The following is a 27,121-nucleotide window of genomic DNA, read 5'->3' as shown; positions in this document are numbered from 1 at the left end:
CGCCTCCTATATCACCCCGACTCCCAGCACAGGAGCTCAGTTTTGTTAGTTGGTGCTGCAGTAAGCAGGCACTTAACAGAGGGGCTGCTCCATGCAGCCCTAAGAAAGGCTTTTTTTCTGAAGAAAAAGTGAAGACTTCAGGGCAGCAGCAGTGATAAATGTCTTGTGACATTCTCTGCTGCGGCTCCAGCTCTCCCCAGCGGCACTGTACACTCCCGAGCCCTGGTTGCTGGGTACCTACAGCGGAGGCTCGGTTTACTTCACGTTAGGCACACACGGCTGGGGCTCTCCAGGATCACGTGGCTGCGCTTCGGGAGGTGGTAAGTGGGTCCCGCTCGCGGGACCCGGTCTTTATCGCGATCCGGCGCGGTCAGTGGGAGGCGGGCCGCACGCGCTGGCAGTGGACACTGTGGATACAGGCGATCCCACTAGATCACCAGGGCATGGGCGCAGGTCAGGTTTTCTCTCAAAACCGATTTTAATATCGCCCACAGTACCCGGTGGTTTTGCCAGCAAAGGGGATAAGGCTTAGACCTGAAGCCCCTCCCCCAGCCCCAGGGTGCCATTTCCAGCAAGTGTTCCCGCCCTGGAGCTGCATCTCTGTCTTTTCCTCACTCCCTGGCAGTGTCTGCAGCGCCATTACTCCTCAGCTCACTGTTCCTGGGACTGCTTGGGCGAATCCTCCTGTGTAAAGCCGCCTGGTTGTCAGTGCTGTGACTTTACATGACACTTAAGTATTCTACCTGCCTTTTTAGACAGTGATAGTTAAGAAAGAGTGCATTTAGTCAGGTTTTCTAGTACAATTACCCTGTGATATACATCCAGTTCTTACTGTGTACTGTTATATCTATTGTTATATAGCTGTGTAAGCTAGTCCAGTGCAGTATTATTGTCTGTAATAACATCGGCATTGTACAAACTGTGACTATTTGTGTGTGCATTGATAGCTGAGTGGTGTCCATCTCGTGTCTTTCACTCAACCTGCTATCCCTATATTCTATAACTTGAGGGGGCTTGGTGCGTCAGGTGTTATTTAATATAGGATTTTCACAAAGATATACTGTATTACGTATTTTTCTCTGTGATTTAGTCACCATATCTCTCCTTTATCTCTGCTTGTGCTGACTACACTGCGCAGGGGTTTGGGTTTAGGGATATAGTGCTGCTAATAATTGTACTGTATTACCTTATACTGCAAGCTATATCATGTCTGCTTCTGAGGGTAACGGTTCTGGGGCGGAACACACTGTCGGTGTTGCTGCAGTCATAGACCCAAATGAGGAGAATATAGCAGCTGTGGGCTCTGGTTCTGGGGGCTCTTTGCCCCCCAGTGGGACTGTGGCAATGGAGGCACATACAGACCCTCCGTGGGCCGCTTTTTCCACGCTTCTACACATGCTAGTTCACAAACTAACACCCCCTATGGGAACCCCAATGCCGGTACAACCGTATGTGGTCCCGGCAGCTAACCCGCCTTGGGCGGATGATTTATCTGTGCAATTAAAGAAGTTGAACCAGTCACTGACTACTAAAAAGTCTGACCAACACTCGCCTAAGTCCAAAAGGTCTTCTAAGCGAGCGCTTATCTCCTAACAATCCACTGCTGTCACTGACACCTCGTCTGATGAAGACAGCACATACACTGACCCCACAGGTTCTGACTCAGATACGGCTGATGGGGAGGGTAGTTCACATGTGGATGTTCCTGATCTTTTGGAGGCTATTAAGTTAATTATGCAGATTACGGATGATCCCGAGCCGTCCGTTCCTCCTAAGAAACCAAATAGGTTCAAGCGTCAGAAGGTGGTTAAACAGGTTTTACCTCACTCTGACCACCTAGTGGATATACGTCAGGAACCCTGGGAAAGCCCAGGTACGAAGTTTGTGCCTCAAAAGAAGATGCTGGCTCACTATCCCCTCACGCCAGAGCTGTATAAGAATTGGGAAACGCCTCCTCCAGTAGACTCACATGTGGCTAGGATGGTGGTATCCTCAGCTCTACCTGTCACTACCATCACGTCTCAAAAAGAGCCTATGGATAAACGTGTCGAGGGTTGTCTGAAAGCGATTTACACCCTCATGGGTGCTGCACAATGGCCTACTATTGCAGCTACATTGGCTGCGGAGGCTATTGAAGCATGGGCCTTGGTGTTAGAAGCTGAAATCTCCTCTGACCATGATAGACAATGCTTGTCATATATTGTCACAGCTTCTCGCTATATTAAAGAGGCGGCTTCTGATGTCGGTATCCTAGCAGCCAAGGCCTCTACTACATCAGTCCTGGCTCGCAGGATATTGTGGCTGAGATCCTGGTCTGTGGATCTGGACTCTAGAAAAACCCTGGAGGTACTCCCTTTCAAGGGAGATATTCTGTTTGGGGAGGACTTAAATAAAATAGTGGCTGACTTGGCTACTGCCAAAACTGCCTGTCTGCCTAATACAGCTCCTTCTGTGTCGAAGGCCAAAGGCACGTCCTTTCGCCCCTTTCGTCCTTCAGGTAAATCAAAAGGTCAGGCGTACCATAAGCAGGCCTGCACTTCCAAACCTGGTAAGCCGAAGCCCAAAAGAGCCTGGGCTGCCCGTCAGCCAGCTGCCAAGACCGATAAGCCTGCCGCATGATGGGGCGGGCCTCCACCTGGGAGATCCCAGGGTGGGGGGCCGGCTTCTAGGGTATACCCAGGAATGGTTGAAGACCACTTCAGATGCCTGGGTACGGGAAGTCATCACTCGAGGTTACGCCATAGCCTTCAAAAACCGTCCCCCTCATCGATTTTGCCAAACAGACGTCCCGTCGGACCAGACAAAGGCAAACACTCTACATTCGGTGGTACAGACCATCCTGGATACAGGAGTCGTAGTACAGGTGCCTGTTGCTCAGAGAGGCCGGGGGTACTATTCTCCGCTGTTTCTAGTCCCGAAACTGAATGGGTCCTCCCAGCCCATTCTCAACCTGAAGGCACTGAACAGGTTTGTGAAGGTATCCAAGTTCCGTATGGAAACCCTTCGCTCTATAGTTCTGGCTTTGGAACCTGGGGACTACATGGTCTCTCTGGACATACAGGATGCTTACCTGCATATTCCTATAGCAGTGTCACATCAACAATACCTGAGGTTCGCTATTGGCAACCTACATTACCAGTTTCGGGTGTTACCTTTTGGTTTAACAACGGCTCCGCAAGTCTTCACCAAAGTTATGGCGGGGATGACGGTGGTACTCCGCCATCAAGGGGTCAGGATACTGCCGTATCTGGACGACTTGTTAATCCTGGCAAATTCCCCATATCTTCTCCTGCGTCATCTGGACATGACGATCCAGTTTCTACAAGCCCACGGGTGGCTCATCAACTGGAAGAAATCCTCCCTGGTCCCTGCTCAGAGCATGGTGCACCTGGGAGCGCTGTTGGACACTCACAACCAGAGGTTGTTCTTGTCTCAGGAGAAAGTCCTGAAGCTTCAGTACAGGATTCGTTGCTTCCTTTCTCGTCCGCAAGTGTCGATACATTCGGCAATGCAGGTGCTGGGCCTCATGGTCTCGGCATTCGACATGGTGGAGTATGCTCAATTCCATTCTCGCCCCCTCCAGAGGCTGATGTTAGATAAGTGGGACGGCCTGCCTCACCGGATCAGGTCTCATATAATCTCTTTGATTCCGGAGGTCCGTCTGTCGCTGCTCTGGTGGCTCCAGGACCAACAATTGTGCAGGGGCCGTCATTTCTGGATATCCAACTGGGTCCTGTTGATGACAGATGCCAGTCTAAGAGTTTGGGGCGCGGTGCTGGAGCAGCACTCCTTGCAGGGTCGGTGGACCAAGGAGGAATCTCTCCTCTCGATCAACATTCTGGAATTGCGGGCGGTCTTCAATGCGTTGAACCTAGCCCAGCATTTGATTCAGAACCGTCCTGTTCAAGTACAGTCGGACAACACCACCACAGTGGCTTACATAAATCATCAAGGCGGCACTCGAAGCCGTCTGGCAATGAAGGAAGTCTCACGGATTCTACGTTGGGCAGAACACCATCTACCGGCAACATCGGCAATATTCATTCCGGGAGTCCTTTCTCAGTCGACAGGACGTACATGCCGGCGAGTGGGGCCTCCATCCAGAAGTGTTTCAACTCCTCGTGGAAAGGTGGGGTCTTCCAGATGTGGATCTGATGGCGTCTCGACACAATCACAAGGTTCCGGTCTTTGGAGCAAGGACAAGGGATCCTCAAGCAGCATTCATGGATGTGCTGGCAGTGCCGTGGAGGGCTGCCATACGTGTTCCCTCCGGTGTCACTCCTGCCCAGGGTAATTCAGAAGTTCAAGCAAGAAAAAGGAAATCTGCTTCTCATAGCTCCGGCGTGGCCCAGATGGCACTGGTTCTCAGACCTGCAAGGCCTATTGTCAGAGCGTCCAATTCTACTTCCACAATGCCCAGACCTCCTCGTTCAGGGCCCTTGTGTCTACCAGGACCTAGCCCGGCTATTTTTGACGGCGTGGCTCTTGAAGCTTCCGTCTTGAGGGCTAATGGTTTTTCTGAAGAGGTCATTAAAACTATGTTGTGGGCCCGGAAACTAGCTTCTGCTCAGATTTACCATAGGGTCTGGCATTCATACTTTGTTTGGTTTGCATCTAACAATTATGACGCTTCCAAGTTTAGTACAGCCAAACTGTTGGCTTTTCTGCAGCAAGGCCTAGATTTAGGCCTGCGTCTGGCCTCCCTCAAGGTTCATATTTCTGCCTTGTCGGTATGGTTTCAGAGAAAAATTGCGACTTTACCTGATGTTCATACTTTCACTAAGGGTGTGTTGCATATCCAACCTCCCTATGACCCACCTGTGGCTCCTTGGGACTTGTCGGTGGTTTTGGAGGCGTTGCAGGAGCCTCCAATTGAACCTCTTGGTTCAGCTGACCTTAAGTGGCTTTCCCTTAAGGTGGTGTTCTTGCTGGCTATTGCCTCTGCTAGAAGGGTGTCGGATCTGGGTGCCTTGTCTTGTAGTTCCCCATATCTGATATGTCACAGTGACCGGGCGGTTCTTAGGACTTGTCCCGGATATTTACCTAAGGTGGTTTCTTCGTTCCACCTTAATCAGGAGATTGTTGTTCCAGCCTTTGTCTCTCCTGAGTTGTCTCCCAAAGAGCGGTCTTTGGATGTGGTATGGGCTCTCCGTATCTATGTGAAGAAAACTGCTTCTATTCGAAAATCTGATTCTCTATTTGTTTTGTTTGGATTTCACAAACGTGGCTGGCCTGCTCACAAGCAGACCCTGGCCAGATGGATTAGAATGGTGATTTCACATGCTTATGTGCAGGCTGGTCTGTCAGCTCCTGCTCACATTACGGCCCATTCTACTCGGTCTGTTGGACCTTTTTTGAGCGGCCCAATGTGGTGCGACCCTTGAACAATTGTGCAAGGCGGCTACGTGGTCCTCCGGGAACACGTTCATAAGGTTCTATGCCTTTGATACTGCCGCTTCCCAGGATGCTTCCTTTGGACGCCGGGTTCTTGTGCCCGCTACAGTGCGTCCCCTCACATAAGGAACTGCTTTAGGACATCCCCATTGTCCAGACTTGTGGAGCCCAGTGTACCCCGCAGCAGAAAACGAGTTTTACGGTAAGAACTTACCTTTGTTAAAACTCTTTCTGCGAGGTACACTGGGCTCCACAAGGCGCCCACCCTGACGCACTTAGCTTCTTTGGGTTCATTTGGCATTAGTCGCAGACACTTCTCTTGTCGTGATAGTGTGGTGTATGTGGCTACTATCCGTTGTCGTCTCTTTTCCTGCTACTGCATTGGGCTGGTTAACTAAAACTGAGCTCCTGTGCTGGGAGGCGGGGTGATATAGGAGGCGGCGCTGTGAATTCTGGGAACAGTCAAAGCTTTGAGTCTGTTGGTGCCTCAGATCAAGATCCTACTCTACACCCCATTGTCCAGACTTGTGGAGCCCAGTGTACCTAGCAGAAAGAGTTTTAACAAAGGTAAGTTCTTACCATAAAACTCATTTTTTTGATCGTTGGGAGATATGCTTATGTTTGGACTTACTGGAATCATGCTCTGCCCTATCTGACTGTTAAACATCGGAATATGTTGTCATTACTGTCCTACATTTAAGGATACACATTAATAAGATCACCAATATGGGGGATTTCTAATCTTTGTGTATGTTTGTTTGGTGTGTGTTGCTGATTAGATTCCTGACAATCCTAGCTATTGCACATTCATGTTTATGGTGGTAATTAGAGATGAGTAGTTTCGGTTCTCAGAGATCCGAACCCCCCCACTCCCCCTCCCCCCCCCCCCCGAACTTCACCTATTTTACACGGGTCTGAGGCAGCCTCGGATCTTCCCGCCTTGCTCTGTTAACTCGAAAGCGGCCGAACGTCATCATCCTGCTGTCGGATTCTAGCGAGATTCGTATTCTATATAAAGAGCCGCGCGTCGCCGCCATTTTCACTCGTTCATTGGAGATTGAACGGAGAGGACGTGGCTGCGTTCTCTCCCTGAAAAGCTCCGTATCTGTGCTCAGTGTGCTGCAAATATCTGTGCTCAGTGTGCTGAAAATATCTACGTTCTCTGCCTGAAAACGCTCCATATCTGTGCTCAGTGTGCTGCAAATATCTGTGCTCAGTGTGCTGCATTGTGGGGACTGGGAACCACCAGTATATAATTATAGTAGTACAGTACAGTAGGCCATTGCTGTATCTTGCAGCTCTGTGTCAAGTATACTATCTCTGTGCTGCATTATTGTGAGCATTATATAGTAGGACAGTGCAGCATTTTGGTGACCAGCAGTATACATATAGGTGGTCATTCCGAGTTGTTCGCTCTTTTTTCGTTCGCACAAGGTATGAGCAAAATTGCGATTATGTTGCAAAATTGCGAATATCCGCCCCCAACGTATTTTTGCCAATTCGTTCACAGTATTACACAATGTGGGCGTACGCCAAATGACATCGCAGCAATGCGAAGGCATCGCATTAACACAAACGTCAACGTAAAAATACTAAGTTTTAGTAGATTTACACATTCTTCTTAAAAGTGCACACTTTTGCGGAAAAACGCACAACAATGGGTTTTTTTTTCTATTAAGTGAAATTACACCTTTCAGTTTAAAGTCCACAAGCCCTCCTCAATTACGAATCCAATTAGTGTAATGAATGATAATGTTCATGACCAATTAAGTCTTCAAAAAATACCTGAAGAACACTTTGTTGGCATAATTGGCCATCAACATTTAAATGTTTAAATTATAAATATAGATGTTTTAAATGTGCCTGGTTTTTTTTTTTGGTCTTTTGGTGTAGAGGTGTTGTTTGTGAATGAAGGTGTTTACATGTTTATTTAGACAATAACCTCCTAACTGTATTTTTGTTTTCTTTTTAAATCTTACGTTAGATGTGTGAAATGTTTAAGGTAATCAATTTCTGCTAGCCAATCTGCTGATCCTTTATTGCATTAATAAACACAACACCCGCTTAACTTGAAATATATTGTTTTTATTGTTTGTCAATAATTTTTTTTTTTTTTGAACAGAAAAATAAAATATTTAAAAAAAAATCATGCAAATTTTTGGAGCTGGTTAATACTCCTGAGTAAGCCATGCAGGTGTTGGCGCATGGTGTCCAGAATGCCCACAAAAGTTGTGGGATCTCCAACTGCAACATCTGAAATTAAGAGGCAACATAAACATTACTAACTTACTCACATTACCTATTATGCAAGCAAGGCACAAAGCACACTTTAATGCAGGCATGTCCAAACTGCGGCCCTCCAGCTGTTGTGAAACTACATATACCAGCATGCCTTGACACAGTTTTTGGGTCAGAGCATGCAAAAGCTGTGTCAGGGCATGCTGGGATGTGTAGTTTCTCAACAGCTGGAGGGCCGCAGTTTGGAGAGGCCTGCTTTAATGGCAAAGTGACTACATCATGACTGTTTTAAGGATAAATCAGTAGCAGAACAACACACAAGCCTGCTCAGCAATGTTTGTTTTTAACTATTATTTTATAATAAAGTGTACCACACCATGGGTAAATTTACTAATATGGGAGTTCTATTTAAGATGGGACGTTGACCATAGCAACCAATCAAATTCAACATATTATCTTGTAGAAGGGGCCACAAAAATTACAAGTATAATCTTATTGGTTGCTATGGGCAACATCCCATCTTAAAGAGAACTACCATCTTAGTAAATGTAACACCATGTTGGCATTCATTCACATCTGGAGTGAAGCCGACTTATCTTTTTTGGGATTGGCCCTGCATCATCACACTGCATATCAACATCTTCAGAAGGACAACATATCGTAGCATACCCACACTCCCTGAAAGCCTGCCTTACTTACTACATAAGGTCCAACATGTTTTTAAATTAAATGTTATTTATTTTTTAGTGTAAATTTCTCAACAAAAATCACTGTGTCCTTAGCCAGCCTAACAAAGTGAAGCATGCAAATTCAATGTGCAAATATTGGAATACCCAACCACAAGTGTAAAAGTCCAACAACATACTACACTCCACTCACGTCTAACTGTTTAGCAGATAATGTTGCACATACAAACCCTGTTGTCCTGGGCAACCCTGTCGACATAATGAGTGTCGACCTAGAGTGGGCATCCTCAACATTGCAGACGTAGACACTGTACATCTAATGTTCCTCACACAAATGTAAATGCAACATCCATACCATGATGAAGAAGACAAACATTTTACCTTGGCAAAAGATTTTACCCAGTACAACACTGCATTTATTAGAATGTGTAGTTAAATTCGGTTAAAAATTAAATGTCAATGAGTGTCAACTTACTGTCCTGTGCCACTTGATCACCTCCCAGAAGTGCCTCCGGGGCCTCTGCTGCCCATTCCGAAGGTGGGGATGGCGGCTGGATGGGAGATGGCGGCTGGATGGGGGAAGGAGGCTGGATGGGGGTAGGAGGCTGGATGGGGGAAGGAGGCTGGATGGGGGAAGGAGGCTGGATGGTGGAAGGAGGCTGGAAGGGGGAGCTTGGCACAGAGGGTGGGTCAGATTGAGAGGGGGAGGGTGGCAGAGAGGTGGGTTGGGTCACAGAGGGGGAGGGGGCCAGAGAGGCGGAATGGGAAAGAGAGGGTGAGGTGGGCGGAGTTGTGCTTTGTCCTACAGAGGTGGAGGGGGACAGAGAGGGGTATTGGTAAAGAGAGGTGGAGGGGGGCTGAGAAGGGGACTGGGAAGGAGAGGGGGATTGGGTGACAGAAGGGGAGGGGGGCTGAGAAGGGGACTGGGAAGGAGAGGGGGAATGGGTGTGAGAAGGGGAGGGGGGCTGAGAAGGGGACTGGGAAGGAGAGGGGGAATGGGTGTGAGAAGGGGAGGGGGGCTTAGAAGGGGACTGGGAAGGAGAGGGGGAATGGGTGTGAGAAGGGGAGGGGGGCTGAGAAGGGGACTGGGAAGGAGAGGGGGAATGGGTGACAGAAGGGGAGGGGGGCTGAGAAGGGGACTGGGAAGGAGAGGGGGAATGGGTGTGAGAAGGGGAGGGGGGCTCAGAAGGGGACTGGTCGGGGCTCCCAGCAGCAGCAGCTTGCCATTGTGCTCAGCCTAGAATGACATATGTACTATTTTGTTTGTAGCATGTAAATTTTTAACAACAGCATTTTTCTATTACTCTGTTCTATCCCATGTTAAAGACACGGGGGTAACATTAATAGGTTTTTCAAATTTTGAAACTGGTGAGGTTGCCCATAGCAACCAAACAGATTATATGTAACATTTATTAAGCTGCTTCTAGAATATAATAGATTGAATCTGATTGGTTGCTATAGGCAACATCTCCAGTTCTAAAAAAAAAAAAACCTTACTAAAATTACTACACTGAGCAAGTTATTGGGTTCAGTTGACAGCCTGTGTAGCAACTCTGTACAACAACATGCACTTTTTTCAGAAGCACCTTGCTACACAGTCAGTACTGCTTGCCCTACCCACACACACTCATGTTTATTCTACAAGTTTATTGTAAGTGTGCTAATTTACACACTCTCACTTAGTGAAAGTATGCAAAGTATTTGCTAAAAATGTGTTATGCACTGTAATATTTTACTTACTGCGCCTACGTAGGGTACGGATTTGTTGGCGGAGCTCCGCCAACAGGTCCGGCATACGCCTGCGGAGGTCGCTCCAGCGCCTCTCCAACTGAATAACGGTCCTCCGGCTGCGGACGCGGGTCCGCAATAAGCGCCGGACCTCCGCATAGGCCTCGCGCTTCACCCTATTTGGGACAAAGGGCCCTGCGCGGCCTACACGGCGGTCCATCACTGCCACTAGTACGCGCAGCTCGCGGCGTGTGAATGCTGCTGCGCGCATCATGGCAATGGCGTTTTCCATATATGGGCTTATATTTATAGTGTGTGTTCGCATGGGATTGGTTTAAAATCTATGCTGTCATCTAAATAAACTTTATTGATGTGTGCATTGTAAACACTTTAATGCTTTCGGCAGTGCTGTGAAGGGCAGAGGGGTTGGTGCGCTACAGCGGAAATTCGCAGTCACGGAAGAACATGAAAAAGGGAATTCCTACCCTCACATTTCAACACACACACACTCTCATTTTTATTAAAATATTTGAGACAATCTGTGTACTCACCACATTTGGCATGAACAATCAGCTGCACAGTCACAAAGTTTCCAACATTTATTATCATATGTTGTGTTTTTGGTATTGAAAACAGGAAAAAAAAATTTTACAGCAATTTAGAAACGACAATATATTTCCAAAAAATGACAAAAAATATTAAAATACATTGTAAGGTTACCATGTTACAATATTTACAGAAACAACTAATAATATATTCACACACACCAAAAAAATTACATTATGAACTTTCAATAGCTACCTAAATGACATCAGAGCAAAATGAACATAAACATACAGTGACTTTGTTTAATATTTTTATAATTTGTAACAATTCACTATACCTGAAATATTCCCGCACAATGCATGCCCTTATTTCGTTTCCCCTCCGGGAAACACTCCCCCCACCGACTCTCCGCCCAACCCCTGGCTCCTCATCTGGCAATTCCTCTATGTGAGGAAGCTCAACGCGACTCCTTACAGCGATGTTATGTATGATAGTGCACAGGACCACAATTTTACTTACCATCTCCGGCGAATACATGATGTCGCCACCAGTGCGGTGGAGCACACGAAAGCGCCCTTTAAGGACACCAATCGTGCGCTCCACCAGCTGTCCAGTGGCAGTAAGCGCGGAGATAAATGCCGTCTGTGGTCCTGGCCTGGGCTTACTGTAAGGAGTCATTCGCCAGGGGGTGCAAGGATATCCACGGTCTCCTGTTTGATGAGAAGAAAAGAAAATAATTAGAATCTTAAATTTAAAAATATTATTGTAAGTAAAAAAAAAACACTCACCCAATAACCACATGTCTTGTCCTTCCATCGATCTTAATCTGTGCCATATCCCTGATTGTCTAATGACATGGGCATCATGGGAGTTCCCCGGGAACTTAGCATTCAGGGACAGGATCTGGAGGGATGGCCCACAAACAACCATTACATTCAGAGAATGAAACAGTTTCCTGTTTCTATAAATTTCTTCATTATGTCTTGGTGGTACAATAGCTACATGTGTGCCATCCACAACCCCAATAACATGTAGGAAGCAACTACCACTTTCCTCAAATTGCCGCTTCACCACATCTAGGGCCCCAACATCCAAAGGCATAGCAATAAATTGCTTAACTCGCTTAATAAAAGCCTGGCTGACACGCCGCAGGACCTTACTGAACTGGCCCTGCGACATGCCAACCAGATCGCCCACAACATGCTGGTATGAACCAGTGGCAACAAAATGTAACACAGCAAGGAATTGTGTCAATGCTGGTATTGCTGTAGGATACCGAATGGATTGTTCTAGATCACTCTCTATTATGGAGAGAGTGTCTAGGATTAGATGAGGTGGCAGCCTGTATCTGCGCATAACCACATCATCAGGCATCCCAAAAAGGAGGACACGGGTATGGAAAATTGGTGGCCTAGCACGCCTCCGTTGCCTTGGATGATGAGGAGCCGGTTGCGGTTGGAGGGCTTGCAGCGGTTGGGGTGGTAGTGGTTCCGTGGGTTGGGGTGGGAGGGCTTCAGCTGCCACATGAATGTGTTAGGCGCCGGGGTCCGCTTATCTGCGCGGCCCGGCGCCTAGCAACTAGAGACGCCGTGCGCGTACAGCCGCCGGCTCCCTAGCAATGCTAGACGCCGGGCGCGCTGAAGCCGCACGGACCCTACCAACGGGGACGCCACTGGCGGACTGCGTTCCCCGTTGCTAGGCTTTAGGAAATTAAGATATTCACCTGCTCTCTGGCCGCGCAGCAAGGCAGCTGCACGGCATTTATTCTAATCAGCCTTTAGCAGCTGATTGGAGGACTCCTTGTTAAATACACTCCCAGGGCTTCTCACAGACGCCGGTAATAGCTTCCTGCATGCTGCCTTTGTTTGCTGAGAGTCTGTTTCCAGTCCTGCTGTATCCGGTCATTCCAGTCCTCAGAAGTCTGGTATTTGGGAGTTGTCATCTCATCCCAAGAGGTCGTTTGGTTCCCTGGAGTCCTGACTGATCACCGTTTTATATCCAGTGGTGTTCGTGAGTTGCGGCTCTGCCGTGTGTTGCGGCTCAGCCGCTTTACCTTTTATATTTTGTGTTTGGAGCATTTGCGGAGGGTTCCGCTTCCACAAGTCCTCTCTGGTACTCGGCGGTGCCGGGTAGGAGAATTGGACAAGTGGATATTTTGGTTGTCCTTTTCCCTGGCGGTTTCTCCGCACATATTATAGTTTTGAGTTTGCTTAGCCCCTGGCCTGGTTGTTTAGTTAGAGGGCCTCTTGTTATCACCCTGTCTCGGGTTTCCCTTTGTCTCTCATTAAGACCGGGGGGCATCGAAGTTGGGCAGACAAAATCCGCCCTTCAAACGCGGCTGCCAAGGGCTCAAGAAACCATAGTCTCGCAGGGGATTTCTGACAACACGGGTGAGACAACAGAGTTAGGGCGCCAGGGGCTATTTTCCTGTCCTGCTCCCTTCCCCAGCATTCCGTTCCAGTGCTCCGGTCCTTGCCATAAGATCTCCTCTGACCAGAGTGCTGGAATCATAACATTATTACCGGCCATACCAAAACTTAAAATTAAACGGGGTTTAAATTTTTCTCATTCAGTTTTGTGAGAGTTTATCGGCCTCATGAATCCAACAGGTTTAGGGCCAAATCTTGGTCAGCTCTTAGTCAGCCAGATTCAAGAACTTACTCAGATGGTTCAGGATCTTTCTCTTCGGGTGAAGTCGCAGGAAGATCTTTTGCGAGCTTCCCCAAGGGTAGTCCCTGAACCAAAGATGCATTTGCCTGACCGTTTTTCTGGTGATAGAAAAGAGTTTTTTAATTTTAAAGAATCCTGTAAGCTTTATTTTCGTTTAAGACCGACTTCCTCGGGTACTGAATCTCAGCGGGTCGGGATTATTATTTCTTTGCTCCTGGGGGATCCTCAGACCTGGGCATTTGGTTTAAGAGCAGAGGATCCGGCATTGTTGTCAGTTGACGCTTTTTTTGAGTCTTTAGGGCTCTTGTATGATGACTCTGATAGAGAGGCGTCCGCTGAAAGTCAGTTGCGCGCTCTCAGACAGGGTAGAAATCCTGCGGAGGTTTATTGTACGGAGTTTCGCCGTTGGTCGAACGACTGTGGCTGGAATGACCCAGCCCTGTGCAGTCAGTTTCGCCTCGGCTTATCAGAGTCTATAAAATACAGTCTCCTTCAGTACCCCGCTCCTGAGACTCTCGATAAACTCATGGAGCTTTCTATTAAGATTGATCGTCGTCTCAGAGAGCGGAGGGCTGAAAAAGGAGCACCTGTAAGGTCAAGTCCGTGTGTATATTCCATTCCTGAAGACGTAGAGGAGCCCATGCAGATGGGTCTCTACCGGCTGTCTCCTGAAGAAAGAGCCAGAAGGCAAAATTCTGGTCTTTGTCTGTACTGTGGGGGTAAGGGACATTTTGCTCGTAATTGTCCGAACAAGTCGGGAAACGCTTTGACCAGGTGAATTGTAAGGGGGTTCACCTAGGTCTGCAGCTTATCTCCTCGAATAACTCCCTTTTAGTCCCAGTTAAAGTTTCCTTTGGCAGCCTCAGTTCTTCGGTGTCGGCTTTTGTTGACAGTGGAGCTGCAGGAAACTTTATGGATTTAACTTGGGCTAAGGCCTTAGGCATTCCTCAGTTACCTTTGGGTAGGTGTGTCACCATGCATGGCTTAGATGGGAGTCCGCTGTCTAATGGGATTATTTCTCTCCATACACCCCCTGTACTACTTACAGTAGGAGCTCTACATTCCGAGAAAATCGAGTTCTTTCTTACACATTGCCCAGCAGTTCCAGTTGTTCTGGGTCACCCTTGGCTGGCCTTTCATAATCCCACCATTGATTGGCGGTCGGGGGAGATTTCACAATGGGGTACTTTTTGTGATAAGGAATGTATCACGTTTCCAGTCAGAGTAGCAGCTATCATTCCAGAACTCATTCCGGTGGAATACCAGGAGTTTGCTGATGTTTTCTCCAAAGGCAATGCGGACATTCTGCCTCCCCATCGGCCTTATGATTGTGCTATTGAGTTAATTCCTGGTGCCGCATTGCCAAAGGGAAGATTATATGCATTATCCGGGCCAGAAACTGCGGCTATGAATGATTATGTAAAGGAGAGCCTTGAGAAAGGATTTATTAGACCATCAAAATCTCCTTTAAGTGCAGGCTTCTTCTTTGTGGAGAAAAAGGATGGCTCGCTTAGACCTTGCATTGATTTTAGAGCCCTGAATAAGATCTCAGTTAAAAACACCTATCCTTTGCCGTTGATTTCTGTACTCTTTGATCAGTTACGTTCTGCTGTGATTTTTTCTAAAATTGACCTTAGAGGAGCGTACAACCTTATCCGAATTAAATCTGGAGATGAGTGGAAAACGGCCTTCAGTACTCAGTCGGGTCACTACGAATACCTGGTGATGCCGTTCGGCCTGTCCAATGCTCCGGCAGTTTTTCAAGACCTCATTAACGATGTGCTCCGTGACTTCCTAGGGAAATTCGTGGTCGTTTACTTAGACGACATCCTGATTTTTTCTGAATCAATGGAACAACATGTTACCCAGGTGCGTCTGGTTCTTCAAAAGTTACGCGAGAATCATTTATATGCCAAGCTGGAGAAGTGTGAGTTTCATGTCACGGAAGTATCTTTTTTAGGGTACATAATTTCCCCTCAGGGATTTTCCATGGAACCAAAGAAACTCCAGGCCATCCTTAGTTGGGCGCAACCTACCAATTTAAAAGCAATTCAGCGCTTTTTAGGGTTTGCGAATTATTATAGGAGGTTCATTCATTCTTTTTCTGACCTGGTTGCTCCCATTGTAGCTCTGACAAAGAAAGGAGCGGATCCTACCAACTGGTCGCGTGAAGCTGAGTTGTCCTTCCGGGCCTTGAAACAAGCCTTTGTCTCGGCTCCAGTCCTCAGACATCCTAATCCGGAATTGCCCTTTGTGGTGGAGGTCGATGCCTCGGAGGTTGGAGTGGGGGCTATCCTTTCTCAAAAGGATCCGGAGTCTCTGGAGTTACATCCTTGTGCCTTTATGTCCAGGAAATTCTCCTCCGCTGAATCCAACTATGACGTTGGTAATCGGGAGTTACTGGCGGTAAAGTGGGCTTTCGAGGAGTGGAGGCATTGGCTGGAGGGAGCAAAACATACTATTTCGGTATTGACTGACCATAAGAACCTGTAATACATTGAATCGGCTAAGCGGCTTAATGCCCGGCAGGCACGTTGGGCATTATTTTTTACGCGTTTCAAATTTATAATCACTTTCAGGCCTGGTTCCAAGAATACTAAGGCTGATGCCCTGTCACGTAGCTTTCTTCCGGTTCACAATAACAATCCTGTTACCCCCATACTTCCATCTTCGGTCATCTGGGCGGGCCTCACACAAGATTTATTTACCCAGTTAAAACAGCTTCAACACCAAGCTCCTAGAATTACTCCTGCTGGTCGTCTTTACGTCCCTGAGTTTTTGAGAGCTACTGTTTTAACGGAATTCCATGATAACAAAGTTTCAGGGCATCCAGGAGTCTCTAAGACATTGGAGTTAGTCTCTCGCTCAGTATGGTGGCCTGGTCTTTCTAAAGACGTCAAGGAATTTGTTTATTCATGTCAGGTTTGTGCACAGCATAAGGTTCCCCGTTCCTTGCCCATCGGGCAACTTATGCCCTTAAATGTTCCTCTCAGGCCGTGGTCTCATATTTCCATGGATTTTGTGGTTGACCTTCCCCTTTCAGCCGGATTCCGAGTCATATGGGTGGTAGCGGACCGTTTTAGTAAAATGGCTCATTTTATTGCTCTTCCCCGATTGCCTTCTGCCCAAGGGTTGGCAGTTATGTTTCTCCGCCATGTATTCAGGCTTCATGGGTTGCCTACTGATATTGTTTCTGATCGGGGTCCACAATTCATCGCACAATTCTGGAAATGTTTTTGTGCCTCATTGAAGATGAAATTGTCGTTAACATCCGGTTACCACCCACAATCCAACGGGCAAACCGAACGAGTTGAAACAAAAAATATGAATAGCGCTCCCCAATTGGGATATATATCACCAAAGCGTAATGTCCATCAGATTCTTGCAAGGAATAATGATGACAATAATTCGCGTTCTGATATCTTCTCACATAGACGTCCAAGATACCTCAAATGAGATTAGAAAAGACGCCTCTCATAGCGTAAAACAATTTTTTCCATTTATTCTAAAACTTTTAAAATTCATAAGATAACAATCAACAAGTTATCCACCACCATACAGAGTAACTGCGTACCAGAGTGGGCCTATACAAGGCATGTGTTGCACATGAAAGGGTTAATCCCGGGTGTAACTCCTCCACGGTCCAGCTGTTCTGCCCTTCAAGGTTCCACGCTGTATCAGTCTCTGCCTTGATCCACCAACGCGTTTCAACATAAAGTCTTTTTCAGACACCTTGAAAAAGACTTTATGTTGAAACGCGTTGGTGGATCAAGGCAGAGACTGATACAGCGTGGAACCTTGAAGGGCAGAACAGCTGGACCGTGGAGGAGTTACACCCGGGATTAACCCTTTCATGTGCAACACATGCCTTGTATAGGCCCACTCTGGTATGCAGTTACTCTGTATGGTGGTGGATAACTTGTTGATTGTTATCTTATGAATTTTAAAAGTTTTAGAATAAATGGAAAAAATTGTTTTACGCTATGAGAGGCGTCTTTTCTAATCTCATTTGAGGTATCTTGGACGTCTATGTGAGAAGATATCAGAACGCGAATTATTGTCATCATTATTCCTTGCAAGAATCTGATGGACATTACGCTTTGGTGATATATATCCCAATTGGGGAGCGCTATTCATATATTTTTTTGTTTCATATATGCATATAGGTTTGTGGTAACCTGTTGAGTAGCTGCACCCCTTGCATTTCAGCGCAGTTGATATATTTCTCTGTTTGAAACCGAACGAGTTAACCAATCATTGAAACAATATTTGCGCTTGTATTCAGCCAAACTCCAGAATGATTGGTCCGAGTTTCTTCCGTTGGCTGAATTTGCTTACAATAATTCTTGTCATTCCTCCACTAAAGAGTCTCCATTCTTTTCAGTTTTTGGTTTTCACCCCAGAGCTAATTCTTTTTTTCATCATTCCTCAGTCTCCTCGCTAACCTTAACCTCCCATCTCAGAGCCATTTGGAAAAAGGTGCACCTTGCTCTCAGAAAAGCGGCCTTTCGAGAGAAGAAATTTTCTGACAGGCTCTGACGTCCTTGCACTTTTAAGGTGGGAGATAGGGTGTGGTTGTCGACTCTCAACATCAGGCTTCGACAATCCTCGGCTAGACTGGGACCCAAATTTATTGGGCCATTTATTATTATTAAAAGAGTCAACCCAGTTGCCTTTCGGTTACGTTTACCAAGATCTCTCAGGATTGGAAATACGTTTCATTGTTCCCTATTGAAACAATACGTTTCTTCCAGTAGATTTCCTCGGAAGATCTCTCAGGGTAGATCTCCAGTGGATGTACAGGGACAACAGGAGTTCTTGGTAGAGAAGGTTCTCGATTCCAAATTGTCCCGGGGTCGGCTGTATTTTCTAGTTCACTGGAAAGGCTATGGTCCGGAGGAAAGGTCTTGGGTCCTGGATAAGGATCTTCATGCCCCGAGGCTCAAGAGGGCATTTTTTCGGGAATTTCCTCAGAAACCTGGCTTTAGGGGTTCCTTGACCCCTCCTCAAGGGGGGGTACTGTTAGGTGCCGGGGTCCGCTTGTCTGCGCGACCCGGCACCTAGCAACTAGAGACGCCGTGCGCGTACAGCCGCCGGCTCCCTAGCAACGCTAGACGCCGGGCGCGCTGAAGCCGCACGGACCCTAGCAACGGGGACGCCACTGGCGGACCGCGTTCCCCATTGCTAGGCTTTAGGAAATTAAGATATTCATCTGCTCTCTGGCCGTGCAGCAAGGCAGCTGCACGGCATTTATTCTAATCAGCCTTTAGCAGCTGATTGGAGGACTCCTTGTTAAATGCACTCCCAGGGCTTCTCACAGACGCCGGTAATAGCTTCCTGCATGCTGCCTTTGTTTGCTGAGAGTCTGTTTCCAGTCCTGCTGTATCCGGTCATTCCAGTCCTCAGAAGTCTGGTATTCGGGAGTTGTCATCTCATCCCAAGAGGTCGTTTGGTTCCCTGGAGTCCTGACTGATCACCGTTTTATATCCAGTGGTGTTCGTGAGTTGCGGCTCTGCCGTGTGTTGCGGCTCAGCCGCTTTACCTTTTATATTTTGTGTTTGGAGCATTTGTGGAGGGTTCCGCTTCCACAAGTCCTCTCTGGTACTCGGCGGTGCCGGGTAGGAGAATTGGACAAGTGGATATTTTGGTTGTCCTTTTCCCTGGCGGTTTCTCCGCACATATTATAGTTTTGAGTTTGCTTAGCCCCTGGCCTGGTTGTTTAGTTAGAGGGCCTCTTGTTATCACCCTGTCTCGGGTTTCCCTTTGTCTCTCATTAAGACCGGGGGGCATCGAAGTTGGGCAGACATAATCCGCCCTTCAAACGCGGCTGCCAAGGGCTCAAGAAACCATAGTCTCGCAGGGGATTTCTGACAACACGGGTGAGACAACAGAGTTAGGGTGCCAGGGGCTATTTTCCTGTCCTGCTCCCTTCCCCAGCATTCCGTTCCAGTGCTCCGGTCCTTGCCATAAGATCTCCTCTGACCAGAGTGCTGGAATCATAACAGAATGGACATCACCAACTTAAAATGAAGGTAAGAATAATAATAAAAAAAAAAAAAAATACAACACACATTGTCATCCATAATCAAAGTCAAAGTGTATGGGTGTTAACTTACTGCAGGAGTGTACTTCATTTCTTCAAGATTAAAATACGGGTCCAAAACACAAAATTGGAAACAAAACAAAAACAAGCCTTTAGCTAATTATTTCAAACATAGGTTAACATCACAAATCAAAAAGTATTTGAGATTTCAAACATACCCATATAATTACTACCATAATATATTTTTAAACAACTAAGTATGAATATTTTAAATTAGTTATAAAAAATTTTTATAAAAAAAAAAAAAACGGGGGGCCTTTAGTAGCTAATACAGCAAAAATCAGCCCTACTTTGACAAAAGTAAATGCTTTGTAAACAAAGAAATGAGACACCTACAAGAGAGAGAAAGGGCCTATAAGAAATAAGATACACACTTGCTACAAACACACTCCAGGACACACAGGGATAGGCTACTTACCTGCTCAATAAATGAAGAATCAAATGTGGTAGAAAAATCAACAAAAATGCAGCCTACTTGGGCACAAAATAAATAGGGATCCAAAAAACAATAATGAGACACCTACAAGAGACAGAAAAGGAGTCTAAGAGATCATATAGACACTTACAACAAACAGCAGGACACACAGGGATAGGCTACTTACCTGCTCAATAAATGAAGATTCAAATGTGGTTGAAAAATCAACAAAAATGCAGCCTACTTGGGCACAAAATAAATAGGGATCCAAAAAACAATAATGAGACACCTACAAGAGACAGAAAAGGAGTCTAAGAGATCATATAGACACTTACAACAAACAGCAGGACACACAGGGATAGGCTACTTACCTGCTCAATAAATGAGGATTCAAATGTGGTTGAAAAATCAACAAAAATGCAGCCTACTTGGGCACAAAATAAATAGGGATCCAAAAAACAATAATGAGACACCTACAAGAGACACAGAAGGAGTCTAATAAATCAAACAAACTGTGTGAACAATATAACATACACACTGTAAAGTACAGGTAAGAAAAAAACACATATACCATAATAAACAATTTAAATATCTAACAGATATCCTCCAAAATACATAAACCCAGTTCCATTGCACCACCATACATACTTGGCTTGATAATTGACTAATGTAGGAATATTCACAAAAGAAACTTAGCCAAAAAAAACGCACTACGCTACACAAAATGTTAAAAGCGAATAAACGGCCATCTGTCTGCAAGACAATGCAAAAATAACTCACTCTGCAAAGTTGTTCCAAAGACGACCACCTTCTATGAGACCACACAGCAGCTTCATTCATCATACACCCACTCACACAGGCTGCAATCCAGGCTCTTAAATAAGCAGTACAATCAGTCACATAATTAGCATAATTTACACCTGTGTAAATTTCCGCTATGCACGCAGCTATAAATAGCTACACACCTGTGCGTACAGACATGCCACTAGCAACATGGCTACTCGTGAGGAGTTGGCAGCAGAGCTGGACCGCGTGCAGCAGCAGGTGTCCGCATTGACACAAAGACGCATGGCGTTGCATCGGCAGATGCTGCAATCCGCCTCCGCGGATTCTGAAGAAGCAGGACTCAGTACTAGGGACATTCCAGCTTCTGATCCCCAGCAGTTAAGAGAGGATACCCAGCTAGACAGACATACTGGGGTAACTGAGGGAGATTCAGCATTAGCCGCAGAAACACAAAATACACAAGCAGCTAGTGAAGAGGAAGATGGTGAGGAGGAACTGGACCAAAGCTCACAGGCTACTTCAAGGAGAAAAAAAAGGCAGCCCGCATTCACTAAGAGGGAGTTGCGTGTTTTGGTCACACAGGCCATGTCAAAAATACATAGAGGACCAAAAAACATGGGTGCTGCTACCAAAGATAGAATCTGGAGGGACATCACTCACTCTGTGAATGAAGTCGGCTCTATAGTCCGAACATCACAGGAAGTTAGAAGACGGTAAGTGTATATTAGAAAACCAGCAATTTGAAACACTGTCATACACCACAAGCGCTAAAATGAGATATCACCATAACGTCCCTTTTAGGCTGAGTGACGGATCCTTTCCTCTCAGATGTATCTCGCATTCAGGTCAACAAACCATAGGATTCCCAGGTGTGGATATCATAAAAAAGATAAAATAACAAAAACAACCAATGTGTAGTACGTAAAATCAAAACCTATTGATATTCATATGATGCCTTTAGATGATTAAAGTGAATTCAGAGCGTACCCCACTCACACTAAAAGTGGAAGTATAAAACACATCAAGGTTTCTTTTATGGAGGTAACCTTCATTTATTCATATAGCAGCCGGTGTATCAGAAATGGGGTCACACTCAAACTCAAGAGTAAATTGTGATAGTTCCCTGAAGCGGGCAGGAGATGCGTACCCCAACACTCACACTCTATAAGTTGGCTGTAAACACATAAAGGTATCTTTCTCTACTTCAAGGGTAATCCAAAAATCACGTACCACAACTCACAATTTGGAGAACTGTATGACTCCTATCAAGGTATCTTTCAATTTTCATATGAGGATGACGACTGGAAATTTCTAGTGTAGTCTCCCAGCGTAAGTCATAAAGAAATAGAAACAGACCAATGTGTAACAAGTCCTTTTAGTATTGTGTGTGATATAAACAATATCTCCAACAGATTTTTAGATGGATTTAGGGCGTACCCCACTCACACATATGTCAAGCACTTTAAATATATAACGGTTTCTTTATGGTTGAATATGCACGGGATTCAAACAAACTTCAAAAGGTAGACAGCTAATGCGTACCCCGACACTCACACTCTAGAGGTGGGTGGTAAACTCATAAAGGTATCTTTTATTTCTCCCAGAGTAATGGATGATAATTCAATGTTGTGTACCCCAACTCACAGTTTGATGTGTTAGAGGACTCCTATCAAGGTATCTTTAGGCTTCAGGTGGCCGGTGCAGCTTATGTATTTAAATCATGTATTTTTCCGCAAACCCCCCAAAAAAAGGAAAATAGCAATGCTCATACCAAAATAGGTAAAAAGGGGGTTACAGATTTTATTTAACAATACATGCAAGTAAAATACATGCATGGATAACCATGCATAATGGTACATAAGATGGATGAAATAAATAGAAACGGTAAAGAGAGATGGTAAACTCTTGCAAAAAAATAAAAAAAAAATAAAAAAAATTGGGAAGCAAAATGCAATATTAAAAAAGTCCGGATAAAATAGCTACTCACACTCCTGTTAATCGACGCGTTTCAGCCCACATCTGGGCCTTTATCAAGATATATTGGAGTGTGTTTGTAGCCTGATATTTAAAGGACAAAGCGCCAATAGGAAGAGAGCAGGAAATGACATAATAATTAAGGGGATTTTTTTCAAAAACCTTTCTCTTTGCCATTTTTATGTGTAGTAAATATAATCTAATTAAACTCTAAAGATACATGGTTCCTATCTATAAACACAGTAGAGAGAATCCGAATAAAAACTGAAAAATAACGATAAAAAGTCGCGTATTGTGACTTCCGGCGGAAGTGACGCTGCGACACAGAGCTGTTCATGGGAGATGTAGTTTTTCCCCCACATATCCGGCCGCTCGTTACTCATAGACCAGCCGGACAGGAAGCAGTACGGATGCCTCTTGGGAAGTGTAGTTTTTCCTGCTAACAAGTTCAGGCCGTCACCGGAAGTTGTATTATTGTAGTTCAGCCTTGATGCATCTTGGGAAATGAAGTCCATTTAATATCAACCGTCCGGAAGTTTAATGTTCATAGCGATGTGTTCCGTAATTTAAACAAAGGCTCAAACTCAAAACAAATTCCTTAGATGACGTCATGATATATTAGATGAATTAGATTCTAAAAAACAAGATCGCAATCAGCATACAAATATTTGTATGCTGATTGCGATCTTGTTTTTTAGAATCTAATTCATCTAATATATCATGACGTCATATAAGGAATTTGTTTCGAGTTTGAGCCTTTGTTTAAATTACGGAACACCACGCTATGAACATTAAACTTCCGGACGGTTGATATTAAATGGACTCCATTTCCCAAGATGCATCAAGGCTGAACTACAATAATACAACTTCCGGTGACGGCCTGAACTTGTTAGCAGCAAAAACTACACTTCCCAAGAGACATCCATACTGCTTCCAGTCCGGCTGGTCTATGAGTAACGAGCGGCCGGATATGTGGGGGAAAAACTACATCTCCCATGAACAGCTCTGTGTCGCAGCGTCACTTCCGCCGGAAGTAACAATACGCGACTTTTTATCGTTATTTTTCAGTTTTTATTCGGATTCTCTCTACTGTGTTTATAGATAGGAACCATGTATCTTTAGAGTTTAATTAGATTATATTTACTACACATAAAAATGGCAAAGAGAAAGGTTTTTGAAAAAAATCCCCTTAATTATTATGTCATTTCCTGCTCTCTTCCTATTGGCGCTTTGTCCTTTAAATATCAGGCTACAAACACACTCCAATATATCTTGATAAAGGCCCAGATGTGGGCTGAAACGCGTCGATTAACAGGAGTGTGAGTAGCTATTTTATCCAGACTTTTTTAATATTGCATTTTGCTTCCCAATTTTTTTTAATTTTTTTTAATTTTTTTGCAAGAGTTTACCATCTCTCTTTGCCGTTTCTATTTATTTTTTTCATCCATCTTATGTACCATTATGCATGGTTATCCATGCATGTATTTTACTTGCATGTATTGTTAAATAAAATCTGTAACCCCCTTTTTACCTATTTTGGTATGAGCATTGCTATTTTCCTTTTTTTGGGGGTTTACGGAAAAATACATGATTTAAATACATAAGCTGCACCGGCCACCTGAAGCCTAAAGATACCTTGATAGGAGTCCTCTAACACATCAAACTGTGAGTTGGGGTACGCAACATTGAATTATTATCCATTACTCTGGGAGAAATAAAAGATACCTTTATGAGTTTACCACCCACCTCTAGAGTGTGAGTGTCGGGGTACGCATTAGCTGTCTACCTTTTGAAGTTTGTTTGAATCCCGTGCATATTCAACCATAAAGAAACTGTTATATACTTAAAGTGCTTGACATATGTGTGAGTGGGGTACGCCCTAAATCCATCTAAAAATCTGTTGGAGATATTGTTTATATCACACTCAATACTAAATGGACTTGTTACACATTGGTCTGTTTCTATTTCTTTATGACTTACGTCGGGAGACTACACTAGAAATTTCCAGTCGTCATCCTCATATCAAAATTGAAAGATACCTTGATAGGAGTCATACAGTTCTCCAAATTGTGAGTTGTGGTACGCGATTTTTGGATTACCCTTGAAGTAGAGAAAGATACCTTTATGTGTTTACAGCCAACTTATAGAGTGTGAGTGTTGGGGTACGCATCTCCTGCCCGCTTCAGGGAACTATCACAATTTACTCTTGAGTTTGAGTGTGACCCCATTTCTGATACACCGGCTGCTATATGAATAAATGAAGGTTACCTCCATAAAAGAAACCTTGATGTGTTTTATACTTCCACTTTTAGTGTGAGTGGGGTACGCTCTGAATTCACTTTAATCATCTAAAGGTATCATATGAATATCAATAGGTTTTGATATTACGTACTACACATTGGTTGTTTTTGTTATTTTATCTTTTTTATGATATCCACACCTGGGAATCCTATGGTTTGTTGACCTGAATGGGAGATACATCTGAGAGGAAAGGATCCGTCACTCAGCCTAAAAGGGACGTTATGGTGATATCTCATTTTAGCGCTTGTGGTGTATGACAGTGTTTCAAATTGCTGGTTTTCTATTTCTTGATCTAAATGTGGTGACATTTATTCTGAAATCTGTTACATCCTAGCAGCTTAGCGCCAGTTAGGACCATCCTGACACATTTTGTTTTGGTAAGTGTATATTGGCAGTCCATTATCTGTGCAAAGTATTCTTAAAAAAACAAATGCATAACATGTGTCCTAGATATTAGATGTGATGTTGCCTATAGCAACCAAATGCATAACATGTGTCCTAGATATTAGATGTGATGTTGCCTATAGCAACCAAATGCATAACATGTGTCCTAGATATTAAAGCAGGTATTTATTTATTTTCTATACCTTGCCCCTATTTTTCCAAACATATGTAGTTGGGCCGACTTCAAATCCCGCCTGAAGGGCAAGAGGTCTGCGGAGTGGAATGCCTCAAGGGCTACAGGGGGAGGACCAGCAGCCACTGTGGAGTACACAGATCTGGAGGAGATGGCCATGGACTGTGTCAGTTATGAGGAGGGGGGAGGGGTGTCTTATATGGACACGGACCTGCCTGAAATACTGACGGCACATGACTTGCCAGGTAAGTTTACACACATATTTGTAATGTTTAATTGTTTTTGTTACAAAAGTCACTAAATTTTAATTTTCTACTCTTTTTCCACACATTCTTCTATTTGCTTTGCACATAACACAGCACAGGGGGGTGATCAGGTAGAGTCACAGGAGGGTTATGTGGCTGAGGCTGAGGTGGAGGGACCTAGTGTGTCTGGTAGTGTGGGACCACAAATCCCACCTATCCAGATTCCAACTGGCCCCCCCACCCAACCCTCTGCTATCCCAGAAATCCTGACTGAAATAGCTAGGTATGGTGAGAACCTAAATGCTTTTCAGGACAGGATGCTCCGGGAGGTAAGCCAGATAGCTGTCCGGCTCACTGAGCACAGAACCAGTGTGGAGCAAAGTGTAGCTCAACTCTGCCAAGGTCTGGCAGAGATCAGGCAGGGACAAGATCAACTTGCCTCCTCCTTCAAAGACCTTGCAAATTCGATCTTGCAAGGGCTCCAGGCCATCGCTGTCTCCCTTGCCCACAGTGGCAGAGAGCCAGCCACATCGGCTCCCTCCCCTCACCCTGCCCAGGAAGAACATCCAACTGGGCAGGGCCCACGAAGGTTGCGCCGCAGACCAAGCCAAGAAGAACATCATCAGGCGGAAAAAAAAAGAGAAAGTGATGTCTCTCCAGATGGGCAGCACCCATGTTTTTCATGTTGGCTCTATGTATTTTTTGTGTTGCCTTGTGTGGCCAGAATGGCTAACTCCCTCTTAGTGAAAATATAGATTTCAGTTTTCAGATATTGTAGCCTGTGAGCTTTTTTTCCTGTACACCAGAGCCATCTTCCTCTTCCTAGCTTGCTGTGTATTGTTGTGTTTGTGTGGTGGCTACTGAATCTAACTCAGTTCCCCCAAAATATATGTCTGGCTGAGTGTTTACACCATATTATTTTTTTTCATTAAAATTATTATTTTGTCAGAAGATGGAGTTTCCCTAGTACTGAGTTCTGCTATGTGATTTGTGTCAGTGGCATCTGCTTGCTGCTTGGTCCATCTTTGCCTGTGATACTCACCTGTAGCCATGTTGTTTTGACCACTGTTAAATTTTTTGCAGTAATAAAAAAATAAAATTCTGTACTTTATTAAAGTTAATGCATTATGTTAATCTTAGCCCAGTAAAGTTTAGCAAGGCATATTAGACACTTGGGGAACAAGGGAACAACCCGAATAATCATACAAGCATTGCATCTTTCAAAATGCAACAGGTATGCCTTGCACAACACTTTAATGGCCATATTAAAATAGTATTCACAACTAGGTTTTTGGGTTACTATGGGCAACATGACATAATATTAAACATTGTCAGATATTCAAACAAAAGTGAAATGTTTTTTTTTTTTTTTAAATTAAGTGTATGCTGCATTATGTTGGTACAGATATTTGTGATATACAAAGGGTTACATTTTATGTAGTTTAGATGTAGTTTAAG

Source organism: Pseudophryne corroboree, chromosome 7 (genome assembly GCF_028390025.1).
Source record: "Pseudophryne corroboree isolate aPseCor3 chromosome 7, aPseCor3.hap2, whole genome shotgun sequence".
Taxonomy (NCBI): domain Eukaryota; kingdom Metazoa; phylum Chordata; class Amphibia; order Anura; family Myobatrachidae; genus Pseudophryne; species Pseudophryne corroboree.
Note: the sequence above shows the minus strand (reverse complement) of the source record.